The 25,240-nt window shown below is 38.2% G+C and overlaps 1 pseudogene; it reads right to left on the reverse strand.

Moving 5' to 3' along the window:
- Positions 1-22,659: 22,659 nt before the first annotated feature.
- Positions 22,660-24,296, reverse strand: LOC133776710 (L-lactate dehydrogenase A chain-like; annotated as a pseudogene).
- Between the last annotated feature and the right edge of the window lie 944 nt (positions 24,297-25,240).

Here is a 25,240-nt window from a genome sequence, read left to right on the forward strand (position 1 = left end):
AGAAAGGTCTTCCTTTTGCCGTTGGTTCACCCTCCAATGGCCACCGCGGTAGGCGTGCTGCGGCCAGCGCACCACGGTGATCCGATGGCAGGAATCAGGTGCTTCTCCTGGTCTCCCTTGGGGTGCAGGGCCCAAGCACTTGGGCCATCCTCCACTGCACTCCCTGGCCACAGCAGAGAGCTGGCCTGGAAGAGGGGCAACCGGGACAGGATCGGTGCCCCGACCGGGATTTGAACACGGTGTTCCGGCACCGCAAGGCGGAGGATTAGCCTATTGAGCTGCGGCGCCGGCCCACACTTATATTTTAAAATTTAATTTAGAGTACACAAATTGAATGTGTTTCATATATATAGATTTAAGAACATAGTGATATTTTCCATTTTACCATTCCTCTTGCCCATGCTGCCACTCTTCTTTCTTCTTCCATTCCTATTTCAATTATTTTTACCAAGATTTATTGATAGCTAACTTTACAGTCATAAGATTAACCCAATACTAAGAATTCAACAATTAGTATGAAAAAAAATTATTCATCAACAGTCAAATCAAGGGCTGTTAAAGAAAATCGCATATCAAAGTATCAATTTTGTGGTCAGTGCTGTGGCTTAGCAGGTAAAGCCACCACCTGCTGTGCTGGCATCACATATGAACATCAGTTCGAGTCCCAGCTGCTCCACTTCTGATCCAGCTATCTGTTGTGGCCTGGGAAAGCAGTAGAAGATGGCTGAAGTCCTTGCACCTGTGCACCCATGTGGAAGACCTGGAAGAAGCTTCTGGCTCCTGGCTTCTGACTGGCACAGCTCCAGCCATTGTATCCATTTGGGCAGTGAGCCAGCAGATGGAAGAACTCTCTCTCTGTGTCTGCTTTTCTGTAACTCTGCTTTTCAAATAAATAAATAAATCTTTTAAAAAAGGTATCAACTTTACTGTACAGATTATCTTTTAGGTCTTCTATTATGCCGCACCCACAGCTGTGATACCCGCGTAGCAAGATGTTGCTGCGTTGGGGGTCTAAAGCTGAAGGGTTGAGGTTAGCGCTTTGTGGAGTGGGGCCTCAGGCGGTTCCTGTGCAGTCCGCGGTTGTAATGACCCCCGACTCACATGAGGGAAGCCGAAGACATGTCCTTGCTGACTTTGGGGACACTGTGCCTCTGCTCTGTTGATGATCTCATTATGCATTATCTACCAGCTGTGTTTACACTTTACTGCTTGCTCTCACAATTATCAGAAACAAGAAAATCAAGAAAAAGAAGTTAACGTTTCCCATAAGATTATGGAGAAATTCAAACAATCTTTGCCCCTCTGTTTACTAAAGCTGTTTACGAGGGAGCTAGGAATGCAAGTCAAAACATATCATTAGGTTCCCATTATAGTGACAGAAAAATGTTAAGATTGCTCAGGGATTATCTCCAAGTATCTAAAAGGCAAGCAAAACTTTGGGTAGTAATTCCCCTAAACAATTCATAAAACAAAACTAAGCCAAAGGTCAATTCTCATCCTCAGTAAATTGTCTAAAAACAATGTCCCCACTATGTTCCTCATAAAACCACTCATATGACATCATTGTTTTAACTCATTTTGTCAACCTTTGTGATAAAAGTTTTACATTTGCCTGTAGCATTGTCCTTTACTATATAAACCCAAGCCTTACTACAATAAATCTCAGCAGCATACTCATAACGTGTGTGTCTGTCTGTCATTTCCCCGCCGATTCCTGATTCTCCTAAGAGCCTTCACCCCTCGTTCTCCCTCGGTCTGAGTCTCCGCAAGAGCCGGTCCGTGGCACTATTAGTTACCAAAGGTCATGGAGAATATATAGTATTTTTGTTTGGGGGACTGGCTTATTTCACTAAGTATAATGGTTTCCAGTTGCATTCATTTTGTTGCAAATGAGAGGATTTCATTTTTGTAACCATTGTGTAGTATTCCATAATGTATATAGTCTTGAGCCATACATTCCATAATGTATAGAATACTATAAAATTTTCTTTATCCAGTTATGCATCACACATATTAATTTTAATATATTGAAACATTCTGGCATTCCTGAGATAATTACCATTTTTTAAGTTTGAATAACTTTTCTAGTGTGCTATAGAATTGTTTAATTTTTTTTTGTTTTTTTGTTTTTTTTTTTGACAGAGTGGACAGTGAGAGAGAGACGGAGAGAAAGGTCGTCCTTTTGCCGTTGGTTCACCCTCCAATGGCCGCCGCGGTAGCGCGCTACGGCCGGCGCACCGCGCTGATCCGATGGCAGGAATCAGGTGCTTCTCCTGGTCTCCCATGGGGTGCAGGGCCCAAGGACTTGGGCCATCCTCCACTGCACTCCCGGGCCACAGCAGAGAGCTGGCCTGGAAGAGGGGCAACCGGGACAGGATCGGTGCCCCGACCGGGACTAGAACCCGTGTGCTGGCGCCGCAAGGTGGAGGATTAGCCTAGTGAGCCACGGCGCCGGCCTAATATTTTTTTTTAAAAAGATTGTTATTTATTTGAGAGGTGAAGTTACAGGCATAGAGGGTGAGACAGAGAGAAATGTCTTCCATCCACTGGTTCACTCTCCAAATGGCCACAATAGCCAGAGTTGGGCTGATCAAAAGCCAGGAACTAGGAGCTTCTTCTGGGTCTCCCAGGCAGATGCAGGGGACCAAGCACTTGGGTGCTTTCCCAGGCCATAGCAGAGAGCTGGATAGAAAGAGGAGCAAGCAGCTGTGACACATATCAGTGCCCATAAGGGTTCCCGGTGCTGCAGGAAGGGGCTTAGCATACTATGCCACAGTGCTGGCCCCAGGTTTACTAGTATTTTAAAAGATATTTATTTTATTGGAAAGGCGATGTGACAGAGAGGGAGAGACAAGGAGAGATCTTCCATTTTCTGGTTTACTCCCCAAATGCCCAAATTGGGGGCTAGGTTTGGCCAAGTCAGAAACCCAGAATTCCATCTAGGTCTGTTATACAGGTGACCAGGGCCAAGTAAATGGCCTTCCTTTGCTATCCCAAGTGTTTTATTCAGGCTCTGGATCGGAAATGGTACAGGACTTGAACTGGTGCTGCAATATGGGATGTCAGCAGCATAACCTGCTGTGCCACAATCTTGCCCCAGTTTGCTAGTATTTTATAGATTTTTCATCTGTGTTCACCAGAACTATTGGCCTGTATTTTTCCCCTTGTGTGTTTCTTACGTGGTTTTTATATCAGTGTATTGTTGGTCTTGCAAAATGAGTTAAATGTTTTCTCCTCTTCAATTTTTGGGAAGAATTTAAAGATGATTATCACCACTTCTATTTTAAATGTTTAGCAGAATTCACAGTGAACTGTTCATGTCCTGGGCTTTACTCTAATGCAAGATATTTTAAAAGGATATATGTAGTATTATTACTTCATTTGAAAGGGAGAGAACGAAAGATGTTCTATGTGCTAATGTCCTTTTCAAATGCCTAGAAGAGCTGTGGATGGGCAATACTGAAGCCAGGAATCTAAAATCAATCCAAGGGTTTCACATAAATGCCAGAAATTCAAGTACTTTGTTAGTTTCTCGTGTCTTCTGAGGAACAAATCACCAGGAAACTGGAATCAAAAGCAGCGCCAGGACTCAGACCAGGGCACTCTAATATAAGTTGTAGGCCTCTGAACAGCTGTGCCAAATGCTCTGACTCAATTGGGAGAATTTTTATAATTGATTCAATTTCCTGTCTTGTTATTGGTTTTATATTTTCTGATTCAGTTTTGGAAAATTTCAAATTTCTAGGATTTCATTCATGTCTTCAAGATTTTCATAATTTTGGTGTAGTTTTTCGTTTTAATCACTTCTTATTCCTAGCTTTTGGCTTGTCCAGTGGTAATGTCTCTTTCTCATTATGATCTTATTTGACACTTCTCTTTCATTTTTACTCTAGGTTAAAGTTCATTGATTCCATGGGTCTCTTTAAAATAAGGTTTACTCTTGTTAATCTTTTCTATTGCTTTTCTAGTGTATTTCTTTTATTTAAGTTCTAATCTTGTTATCTTCATTCTTCCTGCTAAGTTTGGGTAAATTTTGTCATTTATTTAATTTCCTGGAAATGTAATTTTAGTTGTTTGAGATTTTATTTTAAATGTGTTTATGCATATGCATATACATCTCAGGACTGCTTTTGTTACATGTCCTAAGTTTTTGTTTTTGTTTTCTATTTTTATTTTCAAGTCATTTAGATAATTTATTTTTATTAACAACACTGGTTTTAGAAGAATATGAATATTTTTTAAAAAATTTAAACATATTTATGAATTGTTCTGAATCCTTGCTTACTGATTTTTAGTTTTGTAGTATTACAGAAAAAAAATTATTGTAAACTTTTTGTGACACAACATATACTCTATCATGGAAAATAGTGCACCATGTAAATTTGAGAATATTATGTATTTTATTGCTTAATGCAATGTTTTGAAAATACATGATAGGTACAATTTGCCTAAAATATTGTTTGAGTCCAATATTTTCTTCTTGCTTTTGTGTCTAGATGGTTGTTCACTTTTTTTTAAGATTTATTTATAAGGCAGAGTTACAGAGAGGCAGATGCAGATAGAGGTCTTCCATCTGCTAGTTCACTCCCTGAATGGTCACATGGCCAGAGCTGCACCAATCTGAAGCCAGGTGCCAGGAGCCTTCTCTAGGTCCACCACATGGATGCAGGGACCCAGGGACTTGGGACATCTCCTACTGTTTTCCCAGGCCATAGCAGAAAACTGGATTGGAATTGGAGCAGTAGGGACTTGACTCTGTGCCCACATGAGATGCCAGCACCACAGGCAGCAGCTTTACCTGTTATGCCATTGTGCTGGCCCCTGTTCATTGTTTTACATTCAGTACTGAAGCCCCTGAATCTCATTGTATTACATTCATTCTCTTTCTTCATATCTATTTATATTTATATTGACAAATGTTATTTTTATGTTTTGTTGTTGCAGCTTTCAAGTTTCAGGAAAACACAGCCCTATTATTTCTTTATTAGCAACACGTTCTGGATTCATTTGGACCCCAATGGGATCAACTGTCAGTGTGACCATTAGCTCAGCCACAAGTTAAAATCTCTGGGGACCAGGGTACCACTAGAACATTCCAGGCAGGTGAAAAGCTGTGACATCACAAAAGGGGCAAAGGATTATTACACCTCTGACTCTTGAAATTCTAGTAAAGTAACTGAAACACTATTTTTAAGCCTGAAGAGGAAAACAAAGTTAAATACTTTAAGATAAAAAGCAGAAAAGAAGACAAAAGAATCGATTCCTTTTTTGAAGAAAAATGGTTTGAAACAAGTTTAAAGCGACAACAATTTCTATAACAATTAGCATATTTTCCAGTTTTCAAGAAGTCTTCAAGTGCTGCAACTTGGAAACAAAGAGAATAAATATTACAGCATCAGTTTAAAGTGATTACAGATGGCTCCGCACCTCAAATGAATGGACATTACTTGAGCTTCCCTTATAGCCAAGAGGAAAAATTACCATATATATGTATATATATAAATGTATATATATAAATGTAATTATTATAGCTTATTGATCAAATGAACCCTCTACCACAACATAATGGCATTCCTTACATAAAGTATATTTTGTGTGACATAAGTGTAGTTATACTCACTCTCTTTTGGTTCCCATTTCTTGAGGAATTTTTTGTTTTACATTTTCTTTCAGTTCCTGTGTGAAATGAGTTTCCTGAAGGCAGCAAATAGTTGAATCTAGCATTATCCTTTAAGGTAGCTAATGTCTTTGGTTAGATAATTTACTAAATTATATTTAAAGTAATTATTTACAACTAAGGACCTACTGTTGCTATTTTGTCAATTATTTTGTAGATCATTACTTTCCTTGATATATTCCTTTGTGGTGTGATGCTTTTATGTAAAGATATGTCTGGATCCTTTTTTGTTTTTGTTATTTGGGTGATGTATGTACTAAGAGTTTTTCTTCATGTTTACTATGAGGCTTATGTGAAGCATTTAATGTGCATTACAGGTTGTCTTTGATGTCTTTTATAAATGCAATAATTTTATGTCTCTGTTTTCCTTTCTGCCATTTGACAATATAGGATTTATTTTTCTTGGTGGCATTGCATATGTCCTTTGACTGTCTTCACTATTTAACATTCTTATTTGCTTTTCTGTTCATTTTGTATGGTTTCCAAATGCATATATATGCATATATATACATATATAACAATTGCATATTTTCAATTTCTCTAATCATTCCCTTGGTTTGATCCAATTTCCTGTTGAATACCTGCACTGTACTTTGTTTTTACATGTATTTAAATTATATTGGTTTGGTATATTTTAATGTTTCTCTCTATTGAAATCCTCACTTTGTTCATCCATTCCTTTCTTTAACCAGGTTAGCATATTTATGGCTTTTCCTGTTTTTGTGTTGGTTATTTTATTTTATTATCTTTTATTTTTTATTGATTTATTTATTTTTGACAGGCAGAGTGGACAGTGAGAGAGAGACAGAGAGAAAGGTCTTCCTTTTGCCGTTGGTTCACCCTCCAATGGCCGCCGTGGTAGGCGCGCTGCGGCTGGCGCACCACGCTGATCCGATGGCAGGAGCCAGGTGCTTCCTCCTGGTCTCCCATGGGGTGCAGGGCCCAAGGACTTGGGCCATCCTCCACTGCACTCCCGGGCCACAGCAGAGGGCTGGCCTGGAAGAGGGGCAACCGGGACAGGATCGGTGCCCCGACCAGGACTAGAACCCGGTGTGCCGGCGCCACAAGGCAGAGGATTAGCCTAGTGAGCCGCGGCGCCGGCCTGTATTGGTTATTTTAAAAGTTAACATGAAGAATATATACAGCCTATGGAGCATGGAGAACTATTTTTACATGTACACAGAAAAAGTAAGTCTACCTTCCATATTTATGGAACACAAGAATCCATTACCAGCGCCATTGCTGTGGTGTAGGAGGTTAAGCCTCTGCCTGCATTACCAACATCTCTTTTAGGCAGGTCATGTCCTAGATGCTCCTCTTCCTATCCAGCTCTCTGCTAATGGCATGAGAAAGTAGCAGAGGATAGCTCAAGTTCTTGGTACCCTGCATCCACATAGGAAATCCAGAAGAAGATCCTGGCTCTTGTCTCTGGATTGGCCCAGCACCCATCATTGAGGCATTTTGGGGAGTGAAACAGTGCATGAAAGATTTCTTTCTCTGTGTCTCTACCTTTTTTTCTATAACTCTGTCTCTCAAATAAATAAATCTTAAAATAAGAATCCATTACTTTAATTGACTGCATTCGTTACTTATTATCAAAACTCTCATTCCCCAATTTCTACCTCCTAGTAATTACTGTAGACACACATACACACACAAATGAATTAGCAAGAAAAATGATATTTTTTTATTTCTGTGACTTGTTTATTTCAATGACCATAATGATCTCAGATTTTAGTAAATTTCAGGATTTTGTTATTATTTGTGAGTGTGTAATATCCCATTTTACATATGAGATATGGTCATCTCAAGCAATAATTAGTTGATGTAAACCCCTATTTCCAATTGTTAATTGAATTATTTGTTTTGTTGTTGCATTTCTTTTGGCATCTTCTGTATTCTGGATACTGATCTTTTATCATAGACATGTTTTATGAATATTTTCTCCCATGCTGTAAATTGTCTCTTTAATCTGTAGACTGCTGTGGAGAAATTTCTGTTTAATAAAATCCCACTTATCTAATTTTCTTATTTGTGATTTTGGGATGTTATCCAGAACTCATTTACTGTGCCACTGCCTTGAAGTATTTCCCATATGTTTCCTTTAGAAGCTTGATATTTTCAGATTTTGTATTTAGATCATTGATCCCTTTTATATTTTTTATATTGGGTTTTATAATTTTATAATTTTTCATGGTGGAAGTGATTCTCCATTAGTTAAATCACAAATCTTCATTTAACTAGGTTAAGCTAATTGTGATTTCTTTTATTATCTCATTTAGAACACATTTTCCTTTCCTCAATTTTTATTGCACATTAGATAAAGGAACAAACTTGTTGAGGTTTGTTAGGCTGTTCTCAGGTATGTGGACTCACCTTAAAGGCTGACCAGACATTACAATAATATCTAAACTGTTTTTGTTTGTCTGATCTGTCATCTTTGTTCTTAGTGACCTCTATAGAATTAATAGACACAGGCATAACTTTGTTATACTGATATTTAGTTTCATTCTCCACATTAAAAGAAATATGGCAATAACTAATTTCACATGAAAATTTTATAGTCCCTACAAGTATATGCCATACTATTATTATACACACAATATCATTAAGTATTTAAAAAAGAAAATACCTTAAAATTCTTTATTAAAATGCAAATGAGCATTTGAGACTTTAGGTTTGTAATACAGTTGATGTTTTAGGGCTTTCCCTCAGTGCTCAGTGTTGATGGATGTTGGTCAAAATGACTGGTGCTAATAACTGGAGTGGCTATAGTCATTTATTAAAAAGAAAAATGAATATGAATTTGTCAACATTAAAATACACCTCTTTGTATAAAATATTTCTGCATAATATTTAATACTTTTTCATAGCACTTCACATGTTCATGATAGTTCTTTCAAAATGGGAGCTGTCAAAAACTCTGCTGCTGCTTTCTTGGTTAAATTTTTGTAGTACCCTAAATTCTTTGTTATAGTGTCAACAATTTTTATTGTATCCTCACCAGAAGTAGATTCTATCTCAAGAATCCACTTTCTGGAGTGGACATTTGGCTTAACAGTTAAGAATCCAAAAACCCATTCAGAGACTGCATTCAAGTCCTGACTCTCTTCCTAATTCAACATCCTGCTAATGTAACTCAGGAATGCAGCAGATAATATCTTAGGTAATTGAGTCCCTGCCACCAATGTGGAAGACGTAGATTTTATTCTAACACCCAGCTTTTTTTCTATCTTAGACCCTCCTAAGTGGGGATTTCGGAAGTGAACTAGCAGTTTTGAACTATCTCACATAATTTATTAATTAACTAATTTAAAAATGAACCACTTTCTTTGGTTACTCATGAGAGTAAGTCCTCATCTGTTAGGTTTATCAAGGATTTGCAGCAATTGAATCACATAAACAGGACTTACTTGTAATTCTAATTCTATTGCAGTTTTATTATCCCACTAAAGTCTTAAACCCATCCAACTCATACATAAAGGATGCAATTAAGGCTTCTCAATCTCCTGTATATTGATTTTTTGAGTTCCTTTCACAAGTTATAAATGTCCTTTTTAAAAATATTTTTATCCTTAAAATTTTTGTTAATATCAGGAGAACAGATTTCATGTATTTCAGACATAGCTCTAAGAAGATAATCATACAATGCTCCCTCACACCTCCCTCCTTTGCTCTCTCTTCCCTCCTTCCTTTCTTTTTATCTTTAATTTTTGTGATAATGTAATTTCAATTTAATTTATAATCACAAACTTAGTGAATCACTAACCATAATATTCAACAAGTAAAAAGAAAGACACTGTTGCACAGGAGTATGTACAAGGGCTAAAGCAATATCGAATCATGAGATACCAGTTTCATTTTCATACATTTTTATATTCCATATTAACCACTGCATATCAGAGAAAACATATTTGTATTTGTCTTTTCAGGAATGGCTTTTTTCATGAAGCATAATGGACTCCAGTTTCATCCATTTTTTTTTTGCAAAAGATAACATTTAATTCTTTTTTATGGTGGAATAGTAATCCATTTTTTATATACAACACATTTTCTTTATCCAGTCATTGGCTGATAGACATCTGGGTAGATACTATATCTTAGCAATTGTGAATTGAGATGATAAAAGCATACAGTATAAACAACTCTTTCATATGCTGATTCATTTATTTTAAGTCAATTCCCAGGAGTGGGTCATTTGATAGATCTATTTTCAGATTTCTGAGGATTCTCCATACAGTCTTACATAATAGTTTACATTCCTTCCAATGCTGGATTAGGGTACCTTTTTTGACACATCTTTGTGCGTATTTATTATTATTTGATTTTTAGATGACAGCTATTTGAACTTCGGTGAAGTAATACTGCACTATGGATTTTATTTTCGCTTCCTGATGGGTAGTGATCCTGAGCATTTTTCATGTATTTGTTGGCCATTTGAATTTCATCCTATGACAAATGCCTGTTCATGTCATTTGCTCATGTCTTGACTTGATTGTTTGTTGTTGAGTATCTTGAGTTCTGTGTAGACCCTGCACATTAACCCTTTATCAGGTGCATAATTCACAAATGTTTCTTATCATTTTTTGAGTTGCCTCTTCACTTTTTTGAGTGGTTATTTTGCCATGCAGAAGCTTCTTAGCTTGATGTAATCCCATTTGTCTATGTTTGCTTTGACTGCCTCTGCTTCTGGGGTTTATGAAAGAAGATTATGCTTATTATATGTGTTGTCCCATTTTCTCAAATGTTACTCCAACAGTTTGGTTGTATCATGTCAGGAATTTAGATTAATTGTGAACTGATTCTTGTACAAGTTGTTAGGTAGAGCTCTTGCTTCATACTTTTGCAGACAAAAGTCCAATTTTCCAACACTATCTATTGAAGAGATTGTCCTTTATCCAGGGCATGATTTTGGCTTCCTGCTCATTTTCAATTTGGTTTGTTCTCATTTCGCTAACTCTTAAAGATGTATAACTAACTCTTTACCTTGATACATTTCTCTTTTTAAATGTAAGCACTTAATGCAATAAGCTTCCCTCTTAATACTGCTTTCCTGTATCTTAGGGGTTTTGATCTTGTGTTTTCATTTTCATTTATTTCAAGAAAGTTTTTGCTCTCAGTTTTTTTTTTACTGAGATGCCAATGTGTTCTGCCATTTGTATTCTCTACATTATTTCTCTTCATTAAGCTTCCCTAGCAAGCTCACCACTACTCTCTGTATCACATCTGAATCCTTTTTGTGTGAAGGCAAGATTCCCAAACAACTGATCCTTGATCATGCGGCACTGGCAAGGACCAGTGTTCAGGGCTGAGCAATGTCATTCTGAGGAATGCTACTTTCAGCATTGCTCTGGCCTTGTCTCATTGCAACAAAATCTCTTTGCCAATATTTCATGGAGGCAGAGTCCTGCCTGCTTTCTTGTAACTGAGCCACCTTGCCCACACCCTGTTCTGTCTCAGCTAGCCACAGTGTCTCTACCACATACTTGTGCAGTAAAAACATCTTACAAGAAGTCAAGGCCATCACTCTCTTTCACACTATCTGGGCTCTCTTGGCCTTCCCTGGCTTGGCTGATGGTTCTAGGGTCTGTTCACTGCCACTCTACTTTGTCTCTCATGTTGGAGAGTGGGGGAAATGTTGAATCTGGCAGCCAGTGCCCAGCTCCTGGCCTCAGTCATCCTTCTCTGCTGGAGTGACCCCCATGCCTCATTTCTGTTATCTCCTAGACTGCCATATTGATAACATAGTTAATTTTTAATTGCTGTTTTTAACTAGTACCAGATCCCTGCAGGATCATGGGTTACAGATCTCTCCTAATTTTTTCTAGACTAGAAATAGTGGGCCTCCTGGCCTTTCTCATCCAAAGGGTTCCCACTCTCTTGCTTTCTAAATGCCTGAAATGGAACTCAAAAGCATTCATATAGAAGCAATATAAGAAAATTCATGAGCTAAAGTATCTGTACATGACATGGATGCAAAGTTTTCCACTCAAATAGAAATTTTGAAGAGAAATCAAGATGAAATATCAGAAATAAAGAAAAATTTGCTATGTCAAAAAATACAGTGAATAGCCTCAAGAATAGAATTGGAGATGCAGAAGGTGTATCCTAGCTAGAAATCCTTAAAAGACAAATCCTTAAAAGTATCTCAGGTAAAAAAAATGTAAGAAAAATTAGAAAAATTTAAAACAGTGTTCAAGACATGTGGGATTCTATCAAATGCCCCACCTTACCAGTCTTAATATGTCCTGAAATTGTGAAAATTGAAAAATGGATTAGAAGGCCTATTCAGTGATTAACAACAGAAAAATTCCCTAATTTGGAAAACAAAAGGGACATCAAAGTACAGGGAGCCTGTAGAAATGCTAATAAATGTGAACAGAAAAGATCTTCACTGTGACCTATTGTAGTCAAACTTTTAAGAGTAAAACATGAGAGAAATGTCAGATTACCTTCAAAGAATCATTGATTAGATGGACAGCAGGTTTCTATTCAGAAACCTTAGTCTAGGATAGAATGAAGAGACATCATCCAAATATTAAACAAAAAAACTGTCATTCTATAATACTGGATTCTGTAAAGCTCTCATTTATGAATGGAGGTGTAACAAAGAACTTCCATAGCAAACAGAAATTGAAAGAATTCTTCAACACTCATCCAGCCTTACAAATGCTGTTTAAGGATGTGCTATACATAGAAACACAGAACTGTCACCACGGTCAAATAATGTGAAAGCATTAAATTTAGTAAAAGTACAAAGGAAACCTAGAGCAAGCAATAAGAATATTTACAGAAATAATGGCAGGGACAATTCCTTATTTATCAATATTAACCTTGAATCTAAATTGCCTAAATTCTCCAACTGTATCTGGGAAGATGCAAACTGAATGAATGCATTAAAAAACAATGCCCATATACTTGCTGTCTACAAGAAGCATGCCTCATCAACGAATATACATGCAGACAGAAAGTGAAAGAGTAAAAAGGTATTATTACATGCTACCAGAAAATAAAAATGAGCAGGTTTAGCCATCCTATATCAGAAAAAATATAGTTATACAAAACTGTTAAAAGAGACAAGGAAGAGCATTATGTAATGTTTAGATAACTTTAATAAATGTATAGAGACCCAATCCCATGGCAGCTGACTATTTAAAGTAAATAGTAACGGACCTAAGAGGAGACAGAATCCAATACACTAGCATTGGGAAATTTCCAACATCCCACTTTTAGCAATGAGCAGATCAACTAGGGAAAGAAATCAACAAAGAAGCTAATAGTTAAATTTAAGTTTTATTTCTTTGTTTACATTTGACTTTAGTAAACTTAGTGTTTTCTAAATATTCCTGTAAAATTTTAAAGAAAAATGCATCATAAATGAGTTTCTAGAAATCATTGAAAATTGAGTTTTCCATTTTCCTATCTTTGTGGTAAATGTCAGCAACTTGAAATTCGTGCTTGTAATTTGTTTTCTAAATTAGTATTCATAGTTTTATTTAATTTTATATTTGTATTTTTAAAGAAATATTCTTTTATATTATGAAACTTCATATACTTTTATAAACCCCCTTTGCTTTTTTTGACTTGTACTTCTTTCATACTAAATATCAATATCTGTTTCTTATTAATTTCTTGCTTTTATTTTGGCTTTAAAATATAAATTAAATTTTTTCTTGATTATTGACTGAACTTGAACTTGCTAAAGTTATCAATGATGGCTTGTATTATTATGAGCAGTGTCTATGGATGCATGAAGATGAAAATAAACACATAGCCAGCATCTCTCTGCTGATGCTTCATTTTATTGTATTTGGTTGCCTATTTTTGGTAGACTTATGTTTTATTTTATGAAATTTTGAATATAAGTATAAACTATATTTACTTAGAAAAATTCTTCATTGTATTTGATAGTTGGAGGTTGAGGAATGATTTCATGAAAATGACTGTAATGAATACTGTAGTTACAAAAACAAACAAACAAAAACCCTGATCTCACTAAAAACCCTTGCTTCTTTGGTGAAAATAATAAGGCCCTTTCTCATATGAAGGAATAAATCTGAAGTTATGGACAGGCTTAATTTATATACTCATTCCTTATCTGACTGTAACCCCAGCTGTCTGAGCCAATGGTTTTAGAGAGGGTTTAATTTTGTTATCCTCAGATCTTCTTAGTTCATGATGATAAGGCGCCAGCCTTATCTTGTAGTTTAAACCAGATTCTGACCTATATCCTGGTTATTACTATAAAATATAAGAAGGAGGCCATAGTTTATTGGCTAACTATATTAATGTGATATGAGTTATAATGATAGAGGTAGTGATAAAAAAGGGATTGTTTTTTCCCCCTACCATTGGGGTTATCAGAAAAGTCTAAAAGTGCGGCTGGTGCCATGGCTCAACAGGCTAATCCTCTGCCTTGCGGTGCCGGCACACCAGGTTCTAGTCCCGGTCAGAGTGCTGGATTCTATCCTGGTTGCCCCTCTTCCAGACCAGCTCTCTGCTATGGCCCGGGAAGGCAGTGGAGGATGGCCCAAGTGCTTGGGCCCTGCACCCGCATGGGAGACCAGGAGAAGCACCTGGCTCCTGGCTTCAGATCAGCGAGATGTGCTGGCCCCAGCGGCCACTGGAGGGTGAACCAACGGCAAAAAGGAAGACCTTTCTCTCTGTCTCTCTCTCTCACTATCCACTCTGCCTGTCAAAAAAAGTCTAAAAGTTAAGTATTTTGGGGAGAATAGAATACTGAGGGAAAGTTCTATAACATTCTATACTAAGTAGAAAAATATCATTGCCAGAAATAGAAGGAAAAGGTGGCCATGTACTGGTTGAATAGAGAAGCTGCCTATCATGTGATTCTTATCATCAACAACAAGTATTCTCCTTGGCCCTTAATTTCTTTCTGCAGTTTCCATTACTGCTTTCCACCTCTTCCTTTCTTTAGCCCTACATCTTTTTGCAGAACCTAAGTCAGGCTATGGCTGCTTGTTAACAGACTTCAAGCCTGAGCAGTTTTCTGCCTATTCTGCAATAGGAAAGAAAGTATGTTATTCTAAAGTTTCTCAATTAGAAATATTTCCTTGTTTAAGCATGTTATTTTATTTGTGATCTTTAGGTTCTATAAATAGTATCTTCCATATCACTTTTGGACAGAGCTATAAATTTCTAATAATAGAAATGAATTGTACTGACCCCATTTATTAAACCTCTACCCTGCTTTTGAATAGCATGTATCACCATATATGATTTTATATATTTTATTCTATTCTGTTAGGGCACATGGATGTAAAATTCATAAGGCTGTGATTATTTGATTTGTTTAGCATTGTTAGCACCAGTGCTAGAACAGTTCCTGGCACAAAGCAGTGCTTGATTCATATTTGTTAAGATGGATAAATGAATAATACAGTGAACATTATGCACTAAAACAAAAGATCCTAAGGCTGGTGCTGTGGCTCAACAGGCTAATCCTCCACCTTGCGGCACTGGCACACCGTGTTCTAGTCCTGGTCAGGGTGCCGGATTCTGTCCCGGTTGCCCCTCTTCCAGGCCAGCTCTCTGCTGTGGCCTGGGAGTGCAGTGGAGAATGGCCCAAGTCCTTGGGCCCTGCACCCCATGGGATACCAGGAGAAGCACCTGGCTCCTGCCTTCAGATCAGAACAGTGCACCAGCTGCGGTGGCCATTGGAGGGTGAACCAACAGCAAAGGAAGACCTTTCTCTCTGTCTCTCTCTCTCTCTCACTGTCCACTGTGCCTGTCAAAAAAAAAAAAAGATCCTAACCACTGTTTGGAGTATTGACTCTGAGAAAATATATTGGAGGTCCAGATAACAAACTTTCAAGCAACCTTGAGAAATATATGCATTTATAGGTTACAATTTTCTTTAACTGAAATGTTGACAATAATAAAAATATTAAAAAAAGAAAATATAAACTCATATACTTAGTAGGTACTAATTAGTCATTGCTGAATGAGCCGTCTTCTATCCTCTGTTATTATTTATCAAATTTTCTCATTCCTTGACACTCTTGAAGGACACCTGGATTGTTTTCCTGGATCACAGCTTTATCCAGCTTTAGCTCTAGCCATTGTGGACATTTAGGGAGTGAAGAAGCAACTAGATGGTCTATATCTTTCTCTGCATGTCTCTGCCTCTCAAATACGTACCTGCATTTGTATATACATACATGTATGGATGCATACATTTTTAATGTCATTTCACCACAAAATGAGTAAAGTTGATTGTGATAATTATGGTAATTATTTGACTGAATCATTCTATCATGTATCTATTAGTCAAAATATCACATCGTACTTCATATACATATAATTATTATTTCTCAATTAAAATTTAAAAAATAAAAAGTTAACAGTGATTAGTACTTTGGATAGCCTTACATATCAAGGCAAATGTTGAGACATATATCCTACCATCCTTGAAAATCCAATCCAGAAAGAATTCAACAGTAACTAGGAATAGTCTTCTTTTTTTATTTAATGAATATAAATTTCCAAAGTACAGCTTATGGATTACAATAGCTCCCCCCCATAACTTCCATAACTTCGCTTCCACCTGCAACCCTCCCCTTTCCTGCTCGCTCTCCCCTTCCATTCACATCAAGATTCATTTTCAATTCTCTTTATATACAGAAGATCAGTTTAGTATATATAAATATTTGAACAGTTTGCCCTCACATAGCAACACAAAGTGAAAAATACTGTTGGAGTACTAGTTATAGCATTAAATAACAGTGTACAGCACATTAAGGACAGAGATCCTACATGATATTTTTTTTAAAAAAGATTGATTACTTTTCTATGTAATTTCCAATTTAACACTAAGGTTTTTTTTTCATTTTCAATTATATACAGAAGATTGATTCAGTATATACTAAGTAAAGATTTCATCAGTTTGCACCCACACAGAAACATAAAGTGTAAAAATATTGTTTTAGTACTAGTTATAGCATCACTTCACATTAGACATCACATTAAGGACAGATCCCACATGGGACATAAGTACACAGTGACTCTTGATGTTGATTTAACAATTTAACACTATTGTTTATGGCATCAGTAATCTCCCTAGGCTCTAGTCATGAGTTGCCAAGGCTATGGAAGACTTTAGGGTTCGCTGACTTCGATCTTATTCCGACAGGGTCATAGTCAAAGTGGAAGTTCTCTCCTCCCTTCAGAGAAAGGTACCTCCTACCTTGATTGCCCTGTTCCTTCACTGGGGTCACACTCGCTGAGATCCTTCATTTAGGTTATCTTCTTCTTCTACTGCTTTTTTTTTTTTGCCAGAGTGTCTTGGCTTTCCATGCCTAAAATACTCCCATAGGCTCTTCAGCCAGATTCAAATGCCTTAAGGGCTGATTCTGAGGCCAGAGTGCTATTTAGGATATCTGTCATTCTATGAGTCTGCTGTGTCTCCCCCTTCCCATGTTGGATCGTTCTCTCTCTTTTTGGTTTTATCAGTTCGTATTAGCAGACACTAGTCTTGTTTGTGTGATGCCTTTGACTCTTAGATCTATCAGTGTGATCAATTGTGAACTGAAATTAATCACCTGGACTAGTGAGATGGCATTGGTACATGCCACCTTGATGGGATTCTATTGGAATCCCCTGGCACGTTTCTAACTCCATCATTTGGGGCAAGTATGATTGAGCCTGTCCCAAATTGTACATCTCCTCCCTCCCTTTTTCTCACTCTTATATTCAACAGGGATCAATTTTCAGTTAAAATTTAAACACCTAAGGATAATTGTGTGTTAATTACAGAGAAAAACCCCAAGTACTAGAATAAAAAAATACTAAAATGGAGAAAGATTTACATTGTACATCAACAGTCAGGACAAGAGCTGATCAAGTCACTATTCTCATAGTATCCATTTCACTTACACAGGTTTCCCCTTTGGTGCTCAGTTAGTTGTCAGCAATCAGGGAAAACAAATGATATCTGTCTCTTTGGGACTGGCTTAAATCAATCAGCATGATGTTTTCCAGATTGCTCCATCTTGTTTCAAATGACGGGATTTCACTGTTTTTGACTGCGGTATAGTATTCTACAGAGTACATGTCCCATAATTTCTTTATCCAGTCTACTGTTGATGGGCATTTGGGTTGGTTCCAGGTCTTAGCTATTGCAAATTGAGCTACAATAAACATTAAGGCAGATGGCTTTTTATTAGCCAAATTAATTTCCTTTGGGTAAATTCCAAGGATTGGAATGGCTGGGTTGAATGGTAAGGTTATATTCAGGTTTCTGAGGAATCTCCAGACTGACTTCCATAGTGGCTTAACCATTTGCATTCCCACCAACAGTGGGCTAGTGTCCCTTTTCCCCACAGCCTCTCCAGCATCTATTGTTGGTAGATTTCTGAATGTGAGCCATTCTAACCGGGGTGAGGTGAAACCTCATTGTGGTTTTGATTTGCATTTCCCTGATTGCTAGTGATCTTGAGCATTTTTTCATGTGTCTGTTGGCCATTTGGATTTCCTCTTTGGAAAGATGTCTGTTGAGGTCTTTGGCCCATCTCTTAAGTGGGTTGTTTGTTTGGATGTTGTGGAGTTTCTTGATCTCTTTGTAGATTCTGGTTATCAACCCTTTATCTGTTGCATAGTTTCAAAATATTTTTTCCCATTCTGTCAGTTGCCTCTTCACTTTCCTGACTGTTTCTTTTGAAGTACAGAAACTTCTCAGTTTGATAAATCCCAAATGTTAATTTTGGTTTTGCCTGCCTGTGCTCCTGGGGTCTTTTCCAAGAAGTCTTTGCCTGTACCTATATCTTGCAGGGTTTCTTCAATGCTCTCTAATAATTTGATGGTTTCGAGTCATAGATTTAAGTCTTTCATCCATATTGAGTGAATTTTTGTGTAAGGTGAAATGTAGGGGTCTTGCTTCAAGCTTCTGCATGTGGAAATCCAATTTTCCCAGCACCATTTATTGAATAGACTATCCTTACTCCAGGGATTAGTTTTGGATATTTGATCAAATATGAGTTGGCTGTAGTTGTTTGGGTTGACTTCTGGTGTTTCTATTCTGTTCCATTGGTCTATCCATCTGATTCTGTACCAGTACCATGCTGTTTTGATAATAACTGCCCTGTAGTATGTCCTGAAATCTGGTATTGTGATGCCTCCGGCTTTGTTTTTGTTGTACAAGATTGCTTTGGCTATTCGAGTTCTCCTGTGTCTCCATATGAATTTCAGCATCATTTTTTCCAGATCTGAGAAGAATGCCTTCGGTATCTTGATTGGTATTGCACTGAATGTATAAATTGCTTTTGGGAGAATAGACATTTTGATGATGTTGATTCTTCCAATCCATGAGCATAGAAGATTTCTCCATTTTTTGGTATTCTCTTCTATTTCTTTCTCTAAGGTTTTGTAGTTTTCACTGTAGAGATCTTTAATGTCCTTGGTTAAATTTATTCCAAGGTATTTGATTGTTATTGTAGCTACTGAGAGTGGGAATGAACTTAGAAGTTCTTCCACAGCTGTGGCATTATCTGTGTATACAAAGGCTGTTGATTTTTGTGCATTAATTTTATATCCTGCTACTTTGCCAAACTCTTCGATGAGTTCCAATAGTCTCCTAGTAGAGTTCTTTGGATCCCCTAAATAAAGAATCATATCGTCTGCAAAGAGGGATAGTTTGAGTTCTTCCTTCCCTATTTGTATCCCTTTAATTTCTTTTTCTTGCCTAATAGCTGTGGCTAAGACTTCCAGAACTATATTGAATAGCAGTGGTGAGAGTGGGCATCCCTGTCTGGTACCAGATCTCAGCGGAAATGCTTCCAACTTTTCCCCATTCAATAGGATGTTGGCCGTAGGTTTTTCATAAATTGCTTTGATTGTATTGAGGAATGTTCCTTCTATACCCAGTTTGCTTAGGGTTTTCATCATGAAAGGGTGTTGTACTTTATCAAATGCTTAATCTGTGTCCATTGAGAGAATCATATGGTTTTTCTTCTGCAGTCTGTTAATGTGGTGTATCACGTTGATTGTTTTGTGGACGTTGAACCATCCCTGCATACCAGGGATAAATCCCACTTGGTCTGGGTGGATGATCTTTCTGATGTGTTGTTGCATTCTATTGGCCAGAATTTTATTGAGAATTTTTGTATCTATGTTCATCAGGGATATTGGTCTGAAATTCTCTTTCAATGCTGCATCTTTTCCTGGCTTAGGAATTAAGGTGATGCTGGCTTCATAGAAAGAATTTGGGAGGATTCCCTCTTTTTCAATTCGTCTGAATAGTTTGAGGAGAATTGGAGTTAATTCTTCTTTAAATGTCTGGTAGAATTCATCAGTGAATCCATCTGGTCCTAGGCTTTTCTTTGTAGGGAGGGCCTTTATTACTGTTTCAATTTCTGTCTCAGTTATGGGTCTGTTCAGGTTTTCCATGTCTTCCTGGTTCAATTTAGGTAAGTTGTATGTGTCCAGGAATCTATCCATTTTTGATAGATTTCCCTGTTTGCTGGCATAGAAGTCCTTGTAGTAATTTCTGATGATTCTTTTTATTTATGTGGTGTCTGTTGTTACGTTTCCCCTTTCATCTCTGATCCTATTGATTTGAGTCTTTTCTCTCTTTTTTTTTAGTTAGTTGGGCCAATGGGGTGTCAATTTTGTTTATTTTTTCAAAAAACCAGCTCCTCGTTTGGCTGATTTTTTGTAAAGTTTTTTTGGATTCAATCCTGTTGATTTCTTCTCTGATTTTAATTATTTGTCTTATTCTACTAGCTTTGGGTCTGGTTTGCTGCTGATTTTCTAGATCCTTGAGATGACTTGAAAGCTCATCTATTTGGTGCCTTTCCAATTTCTTGATGTAGGCACCTATTGATATAAACTTTCCTCTTATCACTGCTTTTATTGTGTCCCATAGGTTTTGGAATGTTGTGCTTATCCTCATTTACTTCCAGAAAATTTTTGATTTTCTTTTAATTTCTTCTATGACTCATTGTTCATTCAGGAGCATGTTATTCAATCTCCATGTGTTTGCACGTGCTCTAGGGATTCCCGAGTTCCTAATTTCCAACTTCATTCCTTTATGGTCTGAGAAGCTGCATGGTATGAATCTAATTCTTTTGAATTTGCTGAGACTTGCTTTATGGCCTAGTATGTGGTCAATCCTAGAGAAGGTTCCATGTACTGCTGAGAAGAATGTAAAGTCCTTAGATGTAGGATGAAATGTTCTGTAGATATCTGTTAGGTCCATTTGAGCTATAGTGTCGTTTAAATCTACTGTCTCCTTGCTGATCTTCTGTCCTGTTGTTCTGTTATCCCTGAGAGTGGTGTATTGAAGTCCCCGGTACTATTGTATTGGGGTCTAAGTCTCCTTTGAAGTCCCTTAACAAGTCTTTTAAATAAGCTGGTGCCCTGTAATTAGGTGCATATATATTGATAATCGTTATATCTTCCTGTTGAATGGATCCCTTAATCATTGTATAGTGCCCCTCTTTTCTCTCCTAATAGTTTTTGTGGTAAAATTTATGTTATCTGATATTAAGATGGCTATGCCCGCTCTTTTTTCATTTCTGTTGGCATGGTGTATCTTTTTCTAGCGTTTCACTTTCAGTCTGTATGCATCATTGTTAGAAAGATGTGTTGTTTCCTGTGATCTTTTGCTGTGAGGTTTCCTTCCTTTACCTTCTTTCATATTGGTGACCGTGTTTCTGTGTTTCTGCGTGTATCACATCTTTAAGCATCTTTTGCAGGGCTGGACGAGTGGCGACAAATTCTTTCAGTTTCTTTTTGCTGTGAAAGGTCTTTCTTTCACCTTCATTCACAAATGAGAGCTTTGCAGGATATAATATTCTGGGCTGGCAGTTTTTCTCTCTTAGTACCTGGGCTATATCTCGCCATTCTCTCCTAGCTTGTAGGGTTTCTGATGAGAAGTCAGCTGTGAGTCTAATTGGGGATCCTCTGAGAGTAATCTGGCGTTTCTCTCTTGCACATTTTAGGATCTGTTCTTTGTGTTTCACTGTGGTGAGTTTGATTACGATGTGTCGTGGTGAGGATCTCTTTTGGTCATGTTTATTAGGGGTTCTATGATCTTCCTGTACTAGGATGTCTCTGAACTTCTCCAAACCTGGGAAATTTTCTGCTAGTATCTCACTAAAAAGGCCTTCTAATCCTTTCTCCCTCTCCTTGTCTTCAGGAACTCCTAGGATCCGAATGTTATGTTTTTTAATAGTTCCTGTAGATTCCCGACAATATTTTTTAGATTTCTAATTTCCTCTTCTTTTCTTTGGTTTGCCTGTTTCCTTTCCTGTTCTCTGTCTTCTAAGTCCGATATTCTCTCTTCTGCTTCACCCATTCTGTTTTTAAGGCTCTCTAATGTGTTTGTCATTTGATCTATTGAATTCTTCCTTTCATTATGGTTTCTTGTCACTATTACAGTTTCTTGTTCTACTAGTTATTTCATTTCATTTTGATTCCTCCTTAATATTTTATTTTCACTAGAGAGATTTTCTATCTTGTTCATTAAGAATTTCTGTGGTTCAAGAATTTTTTTTGAGAGCTTCTTAATGATCTTCCCAATTTTTTGAGATCCGCTTCTGTATTTCTTCTATCTCATCCTCTTCATAATCTTGAATTGGGGTGTGTTGTTCATTTGGGAGCATCCTAGTGTCTTCCTTGCTCTTGTTACCTTGGTTTCTACGTTTGTTTGGCATCTTGGAGGTGTGGCCAAAGAGCTCTGTTTGGTTCTTCAGGGTTGTTCTCTGGCTTGCTCTCTTGCTCTTTTTTTTTTTTAAGACTCAGTTGGTAAGAAATTCCACACAGTTCACTGGGTTGCCTAGGTTAAGGAGTTTGTTTTACATATGTAAAATGGTGCCTGCTCTTTGTCTTGCTTGGCTTTGTAAGGTGAGTGCAGAAAGAGGCTAGTGACCCTGCTGGTTCCCCTTATTTTTTTTTTTCATTCTTCAAGGTTTATTTGGTGATTTAGTTGGTATGACACATGGATAGCTGGTTGCATTGTTGCATTGCTATATGTAGATCTTTCTTTTTACATTATGTGCAGTGTACGCTACTCATACATACAATACACAAAATAAGATCCTTTAGAACAGTTATGCACAAGACATGCAATACTGAGTTTATACAATATTGGATCCCAGGTTGTGACTGACTGGGAAAAAAAGTTGGACTAAGCACGTTTGGTGAAGGGACCAGAAGTTACGTAGCACACAGTAAATGCACGTCTAGTCGGAAGGGCAACTGGAGCTCCTGTAACACAGGCAGTGGCACCTCAGAGGTGGCAAACTATATCTTGGGCTGACCAGCTCAGGATGACACAGTCAGTGTCACCCAGTACCTGGATGTAGCTGTCGGATTTGTAAACCATTCTATTTCTAACTTTAGGAAACTGATGGTTTTTTCCCTCTCTAGGCCATCATGACCTCACTGCTTTAATCATGGATCAGATTAAAAAGGACCACATGCACAACCTCCAACTAAAACACTGTTGTAGCCTAGACAGTGAAGTGGTAGGACATTATCCGAATACTTTAAAACTGCAGCTCTTTTTGGATTCCCCAAAGCGTGTCTGCGCTCTTCTTCAAGTGGGCCTCTTCTTCAGAGGTCAGGGTCACCTTCACAATGTCTGAGATCCCGTTTTGTCCCAGGACGCAAGGAACACTAAGGAAGACATCCTCCTTTATTCCATAGAACCCCTTAATCATGGTGGAAATCGGATGCACCCTCCTGAGATTCTTCATTATGCTTTCTGCCAGATCTGCCACAGACAGTCCAATGGCCCAGGATGTGTAGCCCTTCAGCTTGATCACCTCGTAAGCACTGCAGGGGAGGGAAGAAAGCAGCAGAGCTGTCTACCACTTGTTTGTGAACCTGTTTCCACTGTTCCTTGTCTGCATTGGTGCCTAATTTTGGGTGCAGAGTCTTCAGGGAGACACCAGTAACGTTCATGCTGCTCCACACAGGCACACTTGAATCTCCATGCTCGCCAAGGATCCAGCCGTGACAGCTCAGCGGGTGAACTCCCAGCCTTTCCCCCATCAGGTAATGGAAGCGAGCTGAATCCAGATTGCAACCACTTCCAATCACACGGTTTTTAGGAAAGCCACTTATCTTCCAGGCCACATAGGTCAGGATATCCACTGGATTGGAAACAACAAGCAACTTGCAGTTGGGGCTGTACTTGACAACATTAGGAATGATAAATTTGAAGATGTTCACGTTATGCTGGACCAAGTTCAGACGGCTTTCTCCCTCTTGCTGCCATGCCAGAGCTGTGATGATCACCAGCTTGGAGTTGGCCGTCACACTGTAGTCCTTGCCAGAGATAATTTTGGGGGTTCTAAGGAAAAGGCTGCCATGTTGGAGATCGATCATCTCTCCCTTCAGTTTATCCTCCATGACATCAACAAGAGCAAGTTCATCCACCAAGTTCTTCATTAAGATACTGATGGCACAGGCCATGCCCACAGCACCAACCCCCACCACCGTGATCTTATTTTGGGGGACATGTTCTTCCTTCAGAAGGTTGTGAATCAGCTGATCCTTGAGAGCTGCCATTTTGGACCTGGAACCAAAAGGAATCGAGAGTGCAAGTCGGACAGGCGTGGGGGGCGCTTGGTAATGGTACCCGGGCTCGGCGGCAGCGGCTCCAGCACTCTGGTTCCCCTTATTTATTTTCTTTTTTTTTCTCTCCTCCAGTCAGCCTGGTGTAGTTTCTCCCCTGTGGGACCTTAGCCCACGCTCTAACCTTCCTGGCCAATGTCTCGGGTTACCTTTCCTTCCAGCACTGGAGCTCAAATTCTGCGACTGGGCTCCTGTGGCTGGGTTCACTGGGTTCCCCGCTCTCACAGGTCCCGTGTCTCCCATGTTGTGGCTCGGTGTGGCAGTGGGCCACCTTGCTCTCCCCGTAGGTCTTCTGTGTCACATCCACTAGATCTGGAAGAGTTTACTCTGCAGTTTTTTTCCTGAGTCTCTTCCTGAGGGTACAGTAACTCCACTTTTGTTAAGCTATCTTTTCCCGGACTGTTGGTGTGCACCCTCACTCTTCCACCATCTTGGCTCTGCTGGAATTAAAATTTTTGGAATAGTCTTAAAAGGATATTGGGTAGGGAAAGTTTTCTTCAGGAGATGAAAAAATTAGTATCTGTAAAGAAAAGGTTAGTGGGTTGGATTTTATTCAAGTTAAGATTTTGTGTTTGCTTCCCATTATGTCTTTGTCATTCTTAGATTTCCTGCGCTTAGGGACAATTGCACCAAGACTACAGAGAGTGAGTACTAGTGAAGGAGGAGAGCCAAAAGCTCTATTCATTGAACTGGGTGGTGAAGATCTAGTTGGTCTGATTCCTCAGCACTCTCTATCACTGATAAGTAAGTACATTCTCTCTGATTCTGATGTGATTGGAAAGCATGGCTTACACAGATTAGATGGATGAGTTCCAGATTGTATCAAGGAAAACACAGGAAAGGACCACCACAATGGACACAAGAGCCCGAGAGTTTTTGACCACTTGAGTATCTACTGGTTGAGAAGGTAAATGTCACCACTTTAAAATAGAGAGTGTTGTATTCATAAAGGGGCCCACAGAT

Source organism: Lepus europaeus, chromosome 18 (genome assembly GCF_033115175.1).
Source record: "Lepus europaeus isolate LE1 chromosome 18, mLepTim1.pri, whole genome shotgun sequence".
Lineage (NCBI taxonomy): Eukaryota > Metazoa > Chordata > Mammalia > Lagomorpha > Leporidae > Lepus > Lepus europaeus.